Raw genomic sequence first — 19,190 nt, 5'->3', positions numbered from 1 at the left:
AAAGAACCCAAATGACTATACGGGACCACAGTTCCATACATATATATTTTTCCACATAAACATGTATTTCAGATATGAATCTCATAAACCATCATGCTATTTAGTGTCCTGTTTAAATATAATATAAAAATACATGTCCATTTAGTTGTGTTAAAGAGACCCTATGAGTCATTACTGACTATAGACAGTTTTGCTACTTCTATTTAGGGCCAAACAATTTATTTATAATTTTGTATTCATACCTTTTTTTCCTGGAACTGAGAATTTTTTGCTGTCCAAGGGAAAAAGAAAGTCATTTGGGGGCAGAGGAGAAATAGCAGTCACATTTTATTAAGCTTGTACTAACCTAAGATCAGATTCTTAAGTTTCTATATGTTTTACACATCAGACACCCTTTAGTTATTAAAAATCTGAGTTATCTAGTAAAATAAAGATTTTAGTCACTATTTCAATCTTTATTAAACGATCACTGTTTATGTTTTTATTTATTTAATCTCAAAGAACAACAAAGCACTGTATCATACTCATTATGTGAAGCAACAAGTTTCACAGTGAGACACCTGGTGTACTCTACACAAGGATTCTGATAAATTTTAAAACCTCATTATATTTATATAAAACTCAAAATAATATATGCAATTAATGTATTATGTAAACAGAAACTTCTTCATTTACTAAGTTTTTACATAGTCTCTGAAAATCTGTTTCTTTAAATTTTTAAATTGAAGGATAACTGTTTTATAATACTGGTTTGAGTTCTGCCATACATCAACATGAATTAGCCATAGGTGTACATATGTCCTCTCCCTCTTGAGCCCCACTTCCACTTCCCACCATTTCCCCACCTCTCCAGGTCGTTTCAGAGCCCCAGTTTGAGTTCCCTGAGCCATACAGCAAATTTCTACTGGATATCTATTTTACATATTGTAGTGTGTATGTTTCCATGTTACTCTCTCCATTCATCTCATCCTCTCCTTCCTCACCCCTGCCCTTGTCCATAAATCTGTTCTCTTTGTCTGTGTCTCCATTGCTGCCCCTATAAATAGATTCATTAGCACCACCTTTCTAGATTCCATATATATGCATTAATATATGATATTTGTTTTTCTTTTGCTGACTTACTTCACTCTGTATAATAGGTTCTAGGTTTATCCACCTCATAAGAACTAACTCAAATGCATTCCTTTTTATAGCTGAGTAGTATTCCATTGTATATATGTACCATAGCTTCTTTACCCATTCATCTGTTAATGGACATCTTGGTTGCTTCCATGTCCCAGCTATTGTAAATAGCCCTGCAATGAACACTGAGGTACATATGTATTTTTCAGTTTTTTTTTCCTCAGGGTATATGCCTAGAAATGGTATTGTTGAGCAGCAGTAGTGAAAGTCACTCAGTCGTGTCCCATGGACTGTAGCCCACAAGGTTCCTCTGTCCATGGGATTCTCCAGGAAAGAATACTGGAGTGGGTTGCCATTTCCTTCTCCAAATGTTGAGCAAAATGGTGGTTTTATTCCTAATTTTTTAAGGAATCTCCATACTGTCTTCCATAGAGGCTGTATCAATATACATTCCCAACAGCAGTGCAAGAGGGTTCCTTTTTCTCCACACCCTCTCCAGCTGAACACGTATTTCTTTCTTGTTGTTATTGTTGTTGCTCAGTCACTAAGTCAAGTCTGACCCTTTGTGACACTCCGATTAATTAACCCAGTGTCATCTGAAAGTAAATTGTTCAAAACTGGATGTTATCCTACTCTCACCTTAAAATTACTGCTGTTTATGTTTGTACACTTATCCATTTTCACTGTTATACACTCAGTTTTCCAAGCTAAAGACATTGAAATCACTTGATTTTTGTTAAAATTTGAGCCTTATTCAATTCATCATCAAGATTCATTTCCCTGGAGCTGCCACTTTACTCTCAGTCCATGAAGATTCAGTGGAGATGATTACATGATTCAATTCTGGGGCATCGCACTGTACTTTTCAGTTCTGTTCAGTTCAGTTCAGTCGCTCAGTCGTGTCCAACTCTTTGCGACCCCACGAATCGCAGCCCACCAGGCCTCCCTGTCCATCACCAACTCCCGGAGTTCACTCAAACTCATGTCCATCGAGTCAGTGATGCCATCCAGCCATCTCATCCTCTGTCGTCCCCTTCTCCTCCTGCCCCCAATCTCTCCCAGCATCAGTCCAATGAGTCAGCTCTTCGCATGAGGTGGCCAAAGTACTGGAGTTTCAGCTTTAGCATCATTCCTTCCAAAGAAATCCCATTGTATATTCTTGCCTCCTTTGTCAAAGATAAGGTCTCCATATGTGTGTGGATTTATCTCTGGGCTTTCTATTTTGTTCCATTGATCTATATGTCTGTCTTTGTGCCAGTACCATACTGTTTTGATGACTGTGGCTTTGTAGTAGAGCCTGAAGTCAGGCAAGTTGATTCCTCCAGTTCCATTCTTCTTTCTCAAGATTGCTTTGGCAATTTGAGGTTTTTTGTATTTCCATACAAATCTTGAAATTATTTGTTCTAGTTCTGTGAAAAATATGGCTGGTAGCTTGATAGGGATTGCATTGAATTTGTAAATTGCTTTGCATAGTATACTCATTTTGACTATATTGATTCTTCCAATCCATGAACATGGTATATTTCTCCATCTATTAGTGTCCTCTTTGATTTCTTTCATCAGTGTTTTATAGTTTTCTATATATAGGTCTTTAGTTTCTTTGGGTAGATATATTCCTAAGTATTTTATTCTTTTTGTTGCAATGGTGAATGGAATTGTTTCCTTAATTTCTTTTTCTACTTTCTCATTATTAGTGTATAGGAATGCAAGGGATTTCTGTGTGTTGATTTTATATCCTGCAACTTTACTATATTCATTGATGAGCTCTAGTAATTTTCTGGTGGAGTCTTTAGGGTTTTCCATGTAGAGGATCATGTCATCTGCAAACAGTGAGAGTTTTACTTCTTCTTTTCCAATTTGGATTCCTTTTATTTCTTTTTCTGCTCTGATTGCTGTGGCCAAAACTTCCAGAACTATGTTGAATAGTAGCAGTGAAAGTGGACACCCTTGTCTTGTTCCTGACTTTAGGGGAAATGCTTTCAATCTCTTTAACAAGTGGTGCTGGGAAAACTGGTCAACCACTTGTAAAAGAATGAAACTAGATCACTTTCTAACACCGCACACAAAAATAAACTCAAAATGGATTAAAGATCTAAATGTAAGACCAGAAACTATAAAACTCCTAGAGGAGAACATAGGCAAAACACTCTCAGACATAAATCACAGCAGGATCCTCTATGATCCATCTCCCAGAATTCTGGAAATAAAAGCAAAAATAAACAAATGGGATCTAATCAAAATTAAAAGCTTCTGCACAACAAAGGAAACTATAAGCAAGGTGAAAAGGCAGCCTTCTGAATGGGAGAAAATAATAGCAAATGAAGCAACTGACAAACAACTAATCTCAAAAATATACAAGCAACTTATGCAGCTCAATTCCAGAAAAATAAACGACCCAATCAAAAAATGGGCCGAAGAACTAAATAGACATTTCTCCAAAGAAGACATACAGATGGCTAACAAACACATGAAAAGATGCTCAACATCACTCAGTATCAGAGAAATGCAAATCAAAACCACAATGAGGTACCACTTCACACCAGTCAGAATGGCTGCGATCCAAAAATCTGCTAGCAATAAATGCTGGAGAGGGTGTGGAGAAAAGGGAACCCTCCTACACTGTTGGTGGGAATGCAAACTAGTACAGCCACTATGGAGAACAGTGTGGAGATTCCTTAAAAAATTGCAAATAGAACTGCCATATGACCCAGCAATCCCATTGCTGGGCATACACACCGAGGAAACCAGAATAGAAAGAGACACATGTACCCCAATGTTCATCGCAGCACTGTTTATAATAGCCAGGACATGGAAGCAACCTAGATGTCCATCAGCAGATGAATGGATAAGAAAGCTTTGGTACATATACACAATGGAGTATTACTCAGCCATTAAAAAGAATTCATTTGAATCAGTTCTGATGAGATGAATGAAACTGGAGCCGATTATACAGAGTGAAGTAAGCCAGAAAGAAAAACACCAAGACAGTATACTAACACATATATATGGAATTTAGAAAGATGGCAATGACGACCCTGTATGCAAGACAGGAAAAAAGACACAGCTGTGTATAACGGACTTTTGGACTCAGAGGGAGAGGGAGAGGGTGGGATGATTTGGGAGAATGGCATTCTATCATGTATACTATCATGTAAGAATCGAATCGCCAGTCTATGTCTGACGCAGGATACAGGATGCTTGGGGCTGGTGCATGGGGATGACCCACAGAGATGTTATGGGGAGGCAGGTGGGAGGGGGGTTCATGTTTGGGAACACATGTAAGAGTTAAAGATTTTAAAATTAAAAAAAAAATATATATATATATATATATAAATAAAGATAATTGCCTTTTTACCATGAAAAAAAAAATGCACATCAGATTTCAAGACTTAGGAAAACAATAGGTAAAATATACTACTTCTATTTTATACTGAATGCATGTTTAAATGTTAATATTTTTGATATATGGAGTTAAATAAAATACATTATAAAAATTAAAAAACAAACAAACAAACAAAGAAATCCCAGGGCTGATCTCCTTCAGAATGCACTGGTTGGATCTCCTTGCAGTCCAAGGGATTCTCAAGAGTCTTCTCCAGCACCATAGTACTTTTAAGAAGCAGTAAGTGATGACACCAGTTGGGCTACTAAAACTCAATCTTGGGAAAGTTTTTGAGTTATTAGGAAAGGGTAGCCATATTTCCCAGAGAAGCTGCTGTGCTGGAAGATTATAAGTGTAGAGTTGCTCTTTGCCACCTTCCAGCATACGGTGTAAATCTCCATGAGAACAAATGTAACCAGAGCAAATCACTGATTGACTTGAGAGAGAGACAGATTTTCAATGACATATATGAATTATATGTAATTAGCAGGTATCTCTGAACTTTTCAGTTTCCTGAGCAAATAAATTCTCCTTTGCCTTAGTCTGAGTTGGGTTCTGTCAATTATAGTAAAAAGAAGCCAGAGTATTACAACAGTGAATAAATGAGGAGCTATTCTTTTAGTATTTTAGAAGTTATTTTTCAAATAGACTAACACTTATGGGCTTCCTTGATTTCATAATCTCTGCTCAGTTCCCCTATGAAATGTTTAATTACTGTTACAACTACTATTCTTTTTATACTATGACCCAGATTTCAGAAGAATATCAGTATTTGGGCTTTGGTGGTTCTTTCATGGTGTAAAATAATTAAGATCTATGTATATGTGTGTGTGATACATGAGCCCGCTGAAGCTGTAACAAAATAGGCTGCTTTCATTCTTGTAATTGTGATCAAACTACTCCTGCTTCTTCTAAGGCTAATCTTAATACATAAATACAAAATCCAGCACCACTGTACCTAGTCAAGGTTTTTGCTTCTTCAGTCATCTCCTCATCCTCCACTACATTATCAGTTCTACACTCTCTACTGAATCACTTCATCAGCATAAAATATGCCATAATATCCTGCACTTTAAATATGTGGCCCTTTCCCTATCTCCTTATTTATCTCTTTTTCCATACCATGGTATCTCTTTTGGGAAAAATCTTTCCATCGGCTTTTTCTACTTCTTCACATCTTATATTTCTACCCTAATCAATTTTTTGTTTCTACTACTACTCAGAAACTACTTTTGTTTGGATCAGCTATGGCTCTCAATACTCCTAAATTTAATTTTTGAACCTGTCTTATTTCTTTAGTATTAAACCCAGTTGAAAATTTTTCTTTACTAGGGAACACACATCTCAAATTAGGATAATTAACATGGACCTCTTAATATTTCACTAAGCACCCCTTTGCTCTCAGTTCAGTTCAGTTGCTCAGTCATGTCTGACTCCTTGTGACCCCATGAACCACAGCACACCAGGCCTCCCTGTCCATCACCAACTCCCGGAGTCCACCCAAACCCATATCCATTGAGTCAGTGCTGCCATCCAACCATCTCATCTCTGAGATAAGATCTCTCACCTCTGTTATCCCCTTCTCCTCCTGCCCTCAATCTTTCCCAGCATCAGGGTCTTTTCAAATGAGTCAGCACTTCGCATCAGGTGGCCAAAGTATTGGAGTTTCAGCTTCAACATCAGTCCCACCAATGAACACCCAGAAACTGATCTCTTTTAGGATGGACTGGTGGGATCTCCTTGCAGTCCAAGGGACTCTCAAGAGTCTTCTCCAACACCACAGCTCAAAAGCATCAATTCTTTGGCGCTCAGCTTTATTTATAGTCCAACTCTCACTTCCATACATGACCACTGGAAAAACCATAGCCTTGACTAGAAGAACCTTTGTTGACAAAGTAGTATTCACTTAATTATGCAGGTCAAAGATTCAAGAGTTATTCTCTATTTTTCCTCCCCTTTCATACTCAATTAATCAGCCAGTTCTCTTAGCTTCTCCTTCAAAATATATCCTGAATTAATCTGATCTCATCTACTCTTCTGCTTCTGCTTTGGCTTGAGTCAGCATCTTTTGCATGTATAATGCCACAACCCTCCTTGCCACACATCTGGCTTTGTTTCTTGTTGCATACCTCCTCCGTTATATTCCCAACATGATAGTTTTATTTATCATTCCTTGTGTGGCAAATATTGTCATCCCCATTTTACAAATACAGCTAGTATTTACTGAGGTAAAGTAATTTGTCCAAAATCATATCATTTCACACTTCTGAAAGGTTTTCCTTTGACCTGCCTGCCTTAAATGTGGGTTCTTAATCTTCCATCTGTGCACTTTGCTTGTCCCTCCATAAAGGATATATATGCCATTCCTTCCTTTGTTGTTGTTCAGTTGCTCAATTGTGTCCAGCTCTTTGTGACCCCATGAACTGTAGTCCACCAGGCTCCTTTGTCCTTCGGATTTTCCAGGCAAGAATACTGGAGTCATTTGCCATTTCCTTCTCTAGGGGATCTTCCTGGACTAGAGATTAAACTTGCATCTCTGGCATTGTCAGTCAGATTCTTTAGCCCTGAACCACCAGGGAAGCACCTTCCTTCCTTTGCAGATTAGTAAACTGAGGCTCAAAATTAGGAAAAGTCTTGCCTAAGATTCACAGTTAACTGTCAACTGTGCTTAGGTTATCATCATCCAATATCTTAAAATGCAGGAAAATTTTATTCTATAAAGGGTTATATTTTAACATGGAATAGCTTATTCCTATTGTTGTTTATTTTAAATATACTCTTCATGGTTACAAACTGTGCTGAAAGCAAAGAAACTCTGCACTGTGTTGCTTGAAGAACAAATAAGCGAATCATTTTTAAGTTGGTTCCAATCAACCAATAAGTTGTTTTTTCTTACCATAACAATATAAACTAAGGCTATAAAAGTAGCTTTATTACTGAAAGACTGCCACAAAAATTTTGCTTTTGTGAGTTTAATACTTTACAGACCATAAATGCTTTCTTCCACTGAAATGATTTAACACCAAATTGCAATGCAATGTAACTAGTGCAATGCACTGTAGTACAGCAGATAGGAGTTTCATGAACTAAGTGAATAAAAGTTACCTAGACAAATAACCACACTCTTCCTCTCTTGTTTTATATGGGATTATTCTTAACAGGAATATTTATCCTTTTTCTTTTTATTATGTTTTCAAATGAGAGGTTTTAGCGGATAATATTCTAATTTTCCAAGATTACAACCATAAAACTTTGTAAAAATGGAAACTAATGGTAATAAAATATGAATTAATCCCAGGTTTATTTGTAAAATTAGGAATCTATTTCAGCAAGGGGGAATATATTCATAATTAAAATTTTCTATAGCAACCAAAGAATTATTCTTTTATAATAACAGCTTTAAGGGAGAATCAAACAGTAAGTAAACTTATATGGTCTATTAAGATAAGACTTTGGAGAAGGCCATGTCACCCCACTCCAGTACTCTTGCCTGGAAAATCCCATGGACGGAAGAGCCCGGTGGGCTACAGTCCATGGGGTCGCTAAGAGTCGGACACGACTGAGCGACTTCACTTTCATGCATTGGAGAAGGAAATGGCAACCCACTCCAGTGTTCTTGCCTGGAGAATCCCACAGACGGGGGAGCCTGGTGGACTGCCGTCTATTGGGTTGCACAGAGTCGGACACGACTGAAGCGACTTAGCAGCAACAGCAGCAGCAAGATAAGACTTTAAAAGAATGAAACAAAAAATAATAATTTATTATTGCCAAAATAATAAATAGTAATAAAATTTTAAAAGAACCTTGACAGAGAAAAATATTAAACAATAGTTACATTTTTAATCAATCTTCTAAATCAAGATTATTCTTTTGTATCTATGCAAAATAAAGATAAGGAAATAATAATTTTGTTTATATAAATTAATAAAAAGTAATTAAACATTCTTGGCATAAAAATCAATGAGAGAAAAACAAATAAGAAAATGATAATATTTTGCTATATGATATACATATATTTAAATATTAAAACTAATTATAAAATTTATTAAAACAACAAATCCCTTCACTGTTTGATGATTAGTTGGATTTTGGCTATTAATTTCATCTTTTTTTTGTAAGTTTATTTTGCTCTCTACTAACAAGAAAATAGGGAAAGGACGATAAGAGTAAAAATTGTGGTAAAGGTTTAAAAAATTCTGTCAAAAGCTCTTTTAATTAGAAAAATTAAATGTGAATTCTTCCACCTTCTCATCAGATAATCAATTTGTGGATATGATATCTAGATGTGAGAAAAGGAACTTCCTCAAACCATTTAGCTGTTCTATATTCCTTGGAAAGTGCTCACACTGCTAGAAATAAGATTCAGTTCTTTGACATAAATATTTTGCACAACTGAAGTTCAAACTTTATTGTTTCTAACATCTGTAGTTAAGCAGTAAAACAGAAGAGAAACACATTTCCATTTTCGGTGTGAATTTGTGTTCTATATGATATAAAATAATTCAGTCTAGGCCAGATGAAAACTGCTTGTCCCCTATCCAACGGTAGTGAATAGTGGAGTCCTTACCTATTCAGATCTTTTTATTTTTAATGAACATGTTTTCTTTCACTGTACTAGAATTCTAAAAATCATTTTGCTCCCCTTTTTAAATTAAAGGAGCCTGTTGCATCTCCCTGGCTCACCACATACTTCATCCCAATTACGTTTCTCATGCTCCATCAATATTGATGTTGACAAAAGCACTGCAAGGGATTGTCTGGTACAACAAGATTGTCAGATGCAAAGAGTGACTTTTTTTTTTTATACTATATTTTTACAACCCATGGCTCTTAAGGCTTTGAAATCTGAAGAAATACAATGGCAATTTCTAAATTCTTTACTTTGTACTCTGTGGTGCTTACGCACATGGAATTTTGCTCTTTTAAATTATACTCCATGATGTAAACAAGTATTAGCTTGCTGTCTAATAAAAAGACAAATGAATTCCCCAGGCCAAAGGCTATAATACTAACAAGAAATATAAATTCAATCAGGGTGTTTAGAATTGATGACTTCAAATTCTGAAAGTGGATATTCAGACTGTGTAGAACTTCATTCCAGCCACATCATTGATACTAGTACAACAGAGAAGAGATAGAAATGGTAGCCTGTGAACTGTTCTTTCACTTGCCTTCAGGCTACATGGTATATGTTCTAGAAAACAGATGAATAAAATATTGAATTTTGCTTCCATACCTGCTAGAGGTATATACTCCCTTACAAATTCAGAGCTTCAGTTGTGAGAACTCATTGTCAAGCCATCCCTCTGGCAGATAGAATGCATTTCTTTTCTCTGTTTTATTTGCAAAATGTATTATAACATGGTGTTCCTTCAGAGTTTTGTGATAAATATTGCTAGCATCCGTGTACTTTAAATTGCACTCAAATACAACTATTTCTCAAACCCTTGTAACATTTTTCTCAGGGTTATTGAGTACTCTTCTCACTAATCCTAACATCAAGTACAACATCCTTTCTTGGTAGCAATTAAACTGTTTGTACCTATAACATTGAAAAGGCTTTTAGGGATTGGTTACAATGAGGCAATTCAGGTATATAAGCCTGAAGTATGCTGTCATAGAGTTATTCATTCTGTTTGGATGGAAATCAAATTGGAAGAAAAGAGGCACTTTGGATCTGGCAGAGAGGTGAGTGATACTTTGGAAATATCTACAAATGCCATTTTCCTTTCAAGTTCACAGTACTTTGGGGAATAATTCTTGCCAATATCTCAAGGAAGCTGCTTGCTTCAGAAGAGAGCCCTAGGAAGGGAAAGTTGTGTGAATGGGAGAGAGTGTACAAGGATGAGAAGCAGGCATTTCTGCAGTCTTTTACTGAATTTAGCCTCAGTCTACTTCTGAATGTGTTTTGGCTAGAAAACCTCCTGTCTTTGCACCTCAGAAGAGACATGGGTTTTTAAAAGATTAGATTTTTACATGAGAAAAACTTAAGTTCACCAACATAATTTCATCAAGAGAAGTGTCTTCATAGAGGGTCTAAAAACCATTCATATACGTGGCAGTCTTGCCAGGAAGTGAAGACACGGGATATTTCAGCACCTTCTGTGTCCTTTCCGTATTGACAGCGTGAGAATCTTAGAGCTCTTCCAGTTCCTGAAAATGTCATCTTCACAGATCTGTTCAGCCTCACACGTGTCACCTGACTTTGGTTTGATCCAAGGTTGTTTCAGGGAAAATTCTTTGATGCTGGACATATGTTTGAAGGATAGAATGCCAAAGTAAGTGGAGGTCACTAACATTATTGACTTAACACCTACGTAAAATTTTAGGAGGGCTTTTCTTCACAGCCATCATTCCATTTTCACACCTCAGATCCCAACTCTGGCTTGTCAGTGATTATTGTTTGAAAGCAAAATGGCAAACTGAAGTTTCAGAAAAGAGTATTTCTTTCCTCCAAGTTTTCTGGAAGAGAAGACAAAGGAGGATTTTATGGCTATGCAATTTCTTAGGCTGTAGGTTTCACCACCGAGTTCTAGACAGGTGGTGTTTGTATTATTAATTTCCATATAATCTCTTGTAAAACACCACTTTACATTCATTCCATTATATTGACTTTGATTTTTGGTGCCTTTGAAGATATGAACTGAAATATTCAACGACTGTATGTTTACTATGTGTCTTTGACAATGATGGCCTTTAATCTCATTTGATTATTACTGAGATAAATAAAAAAATGAATTTCATAAATGTGTTATTTCTTAGGTAAAATTGCTCATGAAGGTAAGCTGGAAACCAAAATGAAATGTTGATATGTTAAAATATTGATTTCTATATGGGAATCAAGACAATACTCAGCAGTATACTGTATATGGTATACTTTAAAGAAGTTATTGAACCAATATAAAAACCCACATAAAACTTATGAATTTAATTAAATGTGTAAGTTGCTTATTCTTTACACTGGAAATATTTGACTAATGGTTTGAATTTTGTAGTTGTATTCATAGAAAAAGATGAAAGTTTATTTTTTTAATAATATGTATACAGACTTTAGTTCAAGCATTGAATTATAAGTTGGCATTGCTTAATTTAATTATAGAAATGATTAAAAACTTTATGAGTAACAATCAAAGTGAAAAAATATAAATTGAAGGCTTTACTGCCAAAAAAAGGGGAAAATTTAGGTATCAAAGCAAAAAAAGCAAAGAAAAGTCAATAGACCAGCATATATTTGGCACAAAGTTTTTGTTCTCTATTTAGTCTCAACTCAAGTTATTATGACTATAGTTTCCATACATTTTAACTATGAAATAACATTAAGCAATCTTTATATTACTCTGTTTCATCTAAATAATATTGTCACTTCAGTTCAGTTCAGTCACTTAGTCATGTCCGAATCTGCAATTCCATGGACTGCAGCATGCCAGGCCTTCCTGTCCATCACCAACTCGCAGAGCTTGCTCAAACTAATGTCCATTGAGTCGGTGATGTCATCCTCTGTCTTCCCCTTCTCCTTCTGCCTTCAATCTTTCCCAGCATCAGGGTCTTTTCCAAAGAGTCAGTTCTTCACATCAGGTGGCCAAAGTACTGGAGCTTCAGCTTCAGCATTAGTCTTTCCAATGAATATTCAGGACTGATTTCTTTTAGGATTGACTGATGTGATATCCTTGCAGTCCAAGGGACTCTCAAGAGGCTTCTCCAACACCACAGTTCAAAAGCATCAATTCTTTGGTGCTCAGCTTTCTTTATGGTGCAACTCTCATATCCATACTGACTACTGGAAAAACCATAGCTTTGACTAGTACCTTTGTCAGCAAAGGAATGTCTCTGCTTTTTAAAATGCTATCTAGGTTGGTCATAGCTTTTCTTCCAAGGAGCAAACATCTTTTAACATCAGCAAACATCTGATGTTAACTGTTGCTGTTAACTGCAGCAAACATCTGGCTGCAGTCCCCATCTGCAGTGATTTTGGAACCCAAGAAAATAAAGTCTGTCACTGTTTCCATTGTTTCTTTATCTATTTGCCATGAAATGATTGGACCGGATGCCTTGATCTTAGTTTTCTGAATGTTGAGTTTAAGGCAGCTTTTTCACTCTCCTTTTTCACTTTCATCAAGAGGCTCTTTAGTTCTTCATTTTCTGCCATAAGGGTGGTGTTATCTGCATATCTGAGGCTATTGATATTTCTCCCAGCAATCTTGATTCCAGCTTATGCTTCATCCAGCTCAGCATTTGGCATGATGCACTCTGCATAGAAGTTAAATAAACAGGGTGAGAATATACAGCCTTGACATACTCCTTTCCCAGTTTGGAACCAGTCTGTTGTTCCATGGCCAGTTCTAACTGTTGCTTCTTGACCTGCACACAGATTTCTTAGGAGACAGGTAAGGTGGTCTAGTACTCCTCATCTCTTGAAGAATTTTTCAGTTTGTTGTGATCCAGACAGTCAAAGGCTTTGGTGTAGTCAATAAAGCAGAAGTAGATGTTTTTCTGGATCTATTTTGCTTTTTCTATGATCCAGCAGATGTTGGCACTTTGATCTCTGGTTCCTCTGCCTTTTCTAAATCCATCTTGAACATCTGGAAGTTCTTGGTTCATGTATTACTGAAGCCTCGCTTGGAAAATTTCAAGCATTACTTTGCTAGCGTGTGAGATGAGTGCAATTGTGCAGTAGTTTGAGCATTCTTTGGCATTGCCTTTCTTTGGGATTGGAATGAAGACTGACCTTTTCCTTAAGTAGCCACTGCTGAGTTTTCCAAATTTGCTGACATATTAAGTGCAAAATTCAGACTTAAATTGAAGAAAGTAGGGAAAACCACTAGACTATTTAGGTATGACCTAAATAAAATTCCTCATGATTATACAATGGAAGTGACAAATAGATTCAAGTGATTAGGTCTCATAGACAGAGTGCCTGAAGAACTATGGATGGAGGTTCGTGACATTGTACAGGAGGCAGTGATCAAGACCATCCTCAAGAAAAAGAAATGCAAAAAGGCAAATGGTTGGCTGAGAAGGCCTTACAAATAGTTGAGAAAAGAAGAGAAGTGAAAAGCAAAGGAAAAAAGGAAAGATATAAGCATCTGAATGCAGAGTTCTGAAGAACAGCAAGCAGAGATAAGAAAGACTTCCTCAGTGATCAATGCAAAGAAATAGAGGAAAATAATGGAATTGGAAAGACTAGAGATCTCTTCAAGAAAATTAGAGATACCAAGGGAATATTTCATGCAAAGATGGGCACAATAAGGACAGAAACGGTCTGGACCTAACAGAAGCAGAAGATATTAAGAAGAGGTGGCAAGAATACACAGAAATATAGAAAAAAGATCTTAATGATCCAGATAATCATGGTGGTGTGATCACTCACCTCGAGCCAGACATCCTGGAGTACAAAGTCAAGTGGGCCTTAGGAAGCATCACTACAAACAAATAATACTATAGACATTTTTAACATATCCATATAACCAAAAAATAAAACATAGCAAAAATGGTGAACATGGAACTTAGTATATGTTAACAAAAATTTTAATTTGCTTATAGAGACCAAGTAGAAATCAAACATTTTTCAGTTGAAATAGATAACTGTGTTAAGGAAATTAATATACTGGAATAACTTGGGAAACCATAGCTACAAATCTGCTTTTACATACTTTCTGAGACTTCCATGCATTAGCATTGTCACAATATTATACTTAGAAAAAGGGTAAATAAATATTACTGCAAATAGGAATAAATGTATGTCAAATCTGACAAAGAGTAGAAAGCATTATTTTATTTCAGTTGTCCTTAGAAGATACTTTCTACATAAAAAATGAATCTTTGAAATTTCTTTTTCTTTAACAATGATCACTTAACAAGTAACCAAACATCAGTATTAAGAAAGCATTATACTATAGATTTTATACTAAAATTTGTATAGAACAAATTTTGCAGCGGGTATCAATCACATCTTTTTTTTTTCTTTTTTTCTATCACCTGCCAAAATGTTGCTGATCTTTCCATCTTTAAATATTGAACTTTCCCTTAAGGATGCTAGAGCTATTGACAGGGTAAGAAATCTTAGAAAGTACATTGGTAAAGAATTCCTAACGTATAAAAACATTTATTTTATTGATTTCACTTTACTCTCTGATAAGATATTATTATAAACAGTAATAAGAAATGAAAATTAATCAGTGGTGATTTTTTTTGGCATCTTCATGAGATCAGTTTTATCTCTATAGCAAACAAATCCAACAAACATGATGATAATGCCCATGCATAGCTTTTAATATTTTCTTTCTATCTGTGAAGACCCTGATAACAGGATTTTGAGTATGACCTAAATATATCCTACTAAATATGTAACTGTACATGACATAAACATGTTTCTCTTGGTTTCTAATTCTTTACTGCCCTCTACTTTAAAAATTGTCATCCATTTTTATTTTATACTTACTCTTTGCCAAACATCACATTAAACTCACCATAATTCCATCATGATTAGTTTTCTGCCCATGATGAAACTGAGGCTTAGATGTATTAATTAGTTACCCTGAAGTCACTGTATTTAATGAATGGAGATGGGAATTTTACCTCTGTCTTGCTGATTCCTGAGCCCAATTCCAAACAGCTAGAATGAAGAACAGAAGGAGTGAAACAGGAAATGAGGGTATGTCATTGCAAACGTCTTCTCCAGTTTGCCGCCACTAATGTTCTTCTGATTTACCATCCTTATGAAAACCCTAAGAAGCCATAGGAAATATGTCCTCAAAACTGTCCAGCTGGAGATGAAAGGGGAGTTATTTATCCATAGACTCCTATCCTACACTGGTCAGGAGTGTCCTGAAAGCCATTCATTCAAGCACATCTCCAGGCTGCATATCTTGGTGGACCTAGTAAGAGCCCTAGAGCCAGCTACAGGAGTTGGGAGGTTCTATCTGGATAAATGAACCAATCAGAACCTGTTCTGAAATGGTCACAGAAGCAGTACCAAAATGAGAGGTGAAGCCAAAAGATTTTGAGAAGGTGTATGGAGCTATTTAATACATTCTTCTCCCACCTTCATGAGGGAAATTACTTTGAAATTCAGTTGCTTCCAAGTAACTCTGGCAGCTCAGATGGTAAAGAACCTGGGTCCAGTCCCTTGATTGGGAAGATCTCCTGGAGAAGGAAATGGCAACCCACTCCAGTAGTCTTGCCTGGAGGATTCCATGGATAGAGGAACCTGGTGGGCTATAGTCCTGCGGTCACAAAGTTGGACATGACTGAGTAACTAACACTTTCACTTTTTTTTCAACCTCATGATATTTAGAAAAACCAAAATATGTATAACTTTTATCTTAACTATAAAGCCTAGCCCAATGACTTTGTTTGTAGTAAAAAACTGTTGGTTTATTTAATTATGATTCTCTCATTAAGCTGCATTTCATTTACTATGTTTAACTTGTTGTTTCATTTGAAATCCATTTTGGTGCATAATTTTTTTTTTTCCTAAATTGCTTTTCTCTTTACCAAAATAAGTATGGAATAATTCATCTTCTCATCTGTTGATCTGAAAATATTCTTTGATTTTTCTGTCAATGACTTAATCTACTTCATTAATCATGATAAGATCATGGTATCACATGCAGCATGGCATGAAGTGTGCTGAACAGTTTCTGGAACAAGGTATACAGTCAATTAATAGCCTTTTTTTTTCTTCTTGACATACCATCTGCCTCTATCCACATTAAGGTGTGCTGAGGATGACTTCAGTAGGAAAGAAGGATTACCTTATGACTCCCTGGTTAAACTGGTATCACAATTCTTCTAGATTATACATTCCAAGCTTATGTTTTAGTCCTCTTTCTATCACCCTATATTCTGTATTTCTTAAATACAACCACCAGAGACCAATGTAGAATCTTTTAGTTTCAAATATTTGATTTTTGTATTTCTCATGTGAGAGGATTTTTGAAATTTCAATGTTTGACAATAATTGCAAAGAGTTTTTAACTTATCTATTATTTTTCTACCTATTCAGAACCTTCCTATATTCAATAACTTCCTATACTCATTGTCTTAGCACACAGCTTAAACTCCCATCAAAATAAAGAAGGCTTGATGGTGTAATGATTGCCATATTTATATATTCAAAACATAGGAATGAAGGGAAAAGGAGACATCTTCTGGAAAAAGGATAATAGTACAAGATATAGGAAGGATGATGCATGCAGAGAGATGAATTCAATTGATATCTATTCTCAAAGCAACAAACCAAACAAAAGTCTTCCTTGTTAAAGATGTCCATCATGGCCCAAGTATACACACAACACTGTGTCTATGATATGCATACTTTATTCCTGGTTATATTTTTAATATCCTTCAAGACAAAGCAAAAATTGATGTTCAGAACAATTCTGGTTACCCAGTGATTTGAGCCATACCAGACCACCTGACCTGCCTCTTGAGAAATCTGTATGCAGGTCAGAAGCAACAGTTAGACCTGGACATGGAAAAGCAGACTGGTTCCAAATAGGAAAAAGGGTACGTCAATGCTGTATGTTGTCACCCTGCTTACTTAACTTATATGCAGAGAACATCATGAGAAACGCTGAACTGGATGAAGCACAAGCTGGAATCAAGATTGCTGGGAGAAACATCAATAACCTCAGATATGCAGATGACACCACCCTTATGGCACAAAGTGAAGAAGAACTAAAGAGCCTCTTGATGAAAGTGAGAGAGGAGAGTGAAAAAGTTGGCTTAAAGCTCAACATTCAGAAAACTAAGATCATGACATCCAGTCCCATCACTTCATGCCAAATAGACGGGGAAACAGTGAAAACAGTGACTGGCTTTATTTTCTTGGGTTCCAAAATCACTGCAGGTGGTGACTGCAGCCATGAAATTAAAAGACGCTTACTCCTTGGAAGGAAAGTTATGATCAACCTAGACAGCATATTAAAAAGAAGAGACATCACTTTGTCAACAAAGGTCCATCTAGTCAAGATTATGGTTTTTCCAGTAGTCATGTATGGATGTGAGAGTTGGACTATAAAGAAAGCTGAGTGCTGAAGAATTGATGCTTTTGAACTGTGGTACTCTTGAGAGTCCCTTGGACTGCAAGGAGTTCCAACCAGTCCACCCTAAAGGAGATCAGTCCTGGGTGTTCATTGGAAAGACTGATGTTGAAGCTGAAACTGCAATACTTTGACCACCTGATGTGAAGAGATGACTCATTGGAAAAGACCCTGATGCTGGAAAGATTGAGGGCAGGAGGAGAAGGGGATGACAGAGGATGAGATGGTTGGATGATATCACCAAATCAATGGACATGAGTTTGGGTAAACTCCAGGAGTTGGTGATGGACAGAGAGGTCTGGCGTGCTTCAGTCCATAGGGTTGCAAAGAGTCAGACACAACTGAGAGACTGAACTGAACTGAGCCGTAGGAACAACCAACCCAGGTTAATTGTACAATTAGTTCTATATAGAGTGGCGAGCACTGTTATTCAGGCAGTTAGCTCAGTCATCACACACAAAACCTAGCTAAATGCATCAGGGAGGCATATTTCACATGGTCACAGTGTTTTCCAAAGTTTTCAATTTCTCAAATTCCATATGGTCAAATTACCCCACATTTTCTATTTGTTTAGTGCGTTAGCAATAGCTGTGAGGATGACAGTTCTTAGATGTATGGGAACCCCCAAGAGAGCAATTTTATTTTACATGACAATGTGGTATGTTGATTACTGCAGAGTTATTAACTTATCTGCTGTCTCTATCAAAACTTCACATATTCAGTAATTTTTTTAACAGGCAAACACTCATAAGATTTTAAAATGGCATTGTACTGTAATGATTGTCATTGTGCATACCTAATGGATGCATTGTTTCCTTTTTTCTGGTTTTACTAAGAAATAATTAACATGATATTTTATCTTTTTTAAGTCTGTGGGATATGTTCAGCCATCTTTTCTATTTAGAGGTTGACAAAAGAAGAATATTTTGAAACTAACCTGGAAATATTTAAATGTTGGATAATTGAGTAAGCAATGCTGTTTTCCTTGCTAGACTATGTACTATCAACTGGCATTTAATAAATTCGAAAAAGCCCTCTTGAATGTGTTATCCCATAAAACAGACACTGATTTGTTTAAGAATCCAAGCTTCCAGAGTGAAGATTTGAATTTTCAGTTAGTTTTAAGATGTTGGTTATATACCAACTGAAGTGAAGTGAAGTGAAAGTTGCTCAGTTGTGTCCGACTCTTTGCAACCCCATGGACTATACAGTCCATGGAATTCTCTAGGCCAGAATACTGGAGTGGGTAGCTCTTCTCTTCTCCAGGGGATCTTTCCAACCCATGGATCCAACCCAAGTTTCCCGCATTGCAGGAGGATTCTTTACCAGGTGAGCCACAAGGGAAGCCCAAGAATACCGGAATGGGTAGGCTATCCCTTCTCCAGCAGATCTTCTCCACCCAGGAATCAAATTGGGGCCTCCTGCATTGCAGCCAGATTCTTTACCAACTGAGCTATCAGGGAAGCTTATGAAGAGATACTATCATTTTGGAGGCAGATTATCATGATGATGTCTTTTGTGTTGAGGTAAAATACAAAAGCATCTTTAAAATAATGTCTCCCTCTGGTTATTGTTTCTAAAGAAAATAAAATTAATGCTTAAAACTATGAGTTAATAATGAAAAAGAAAGAAAAAATTAATGA

This window comes from Capricornis sumatraensis, chromosome 9, assembly GCF_032405125.1.
Source record: "Capricornis sumatraensis isolate serow.1 chromosome 9, serow.2, whole genome shotgun sequence".
NCBI classification, from domain to species: Eukaryota; Metazoa; Chordata; class Mammalia; order Artiodactyla; family Bovidae; genus Capricornis; species Capricornis sumatraensis.
This window is presented reverse-complemented; position numbering follows the sequence as displayed.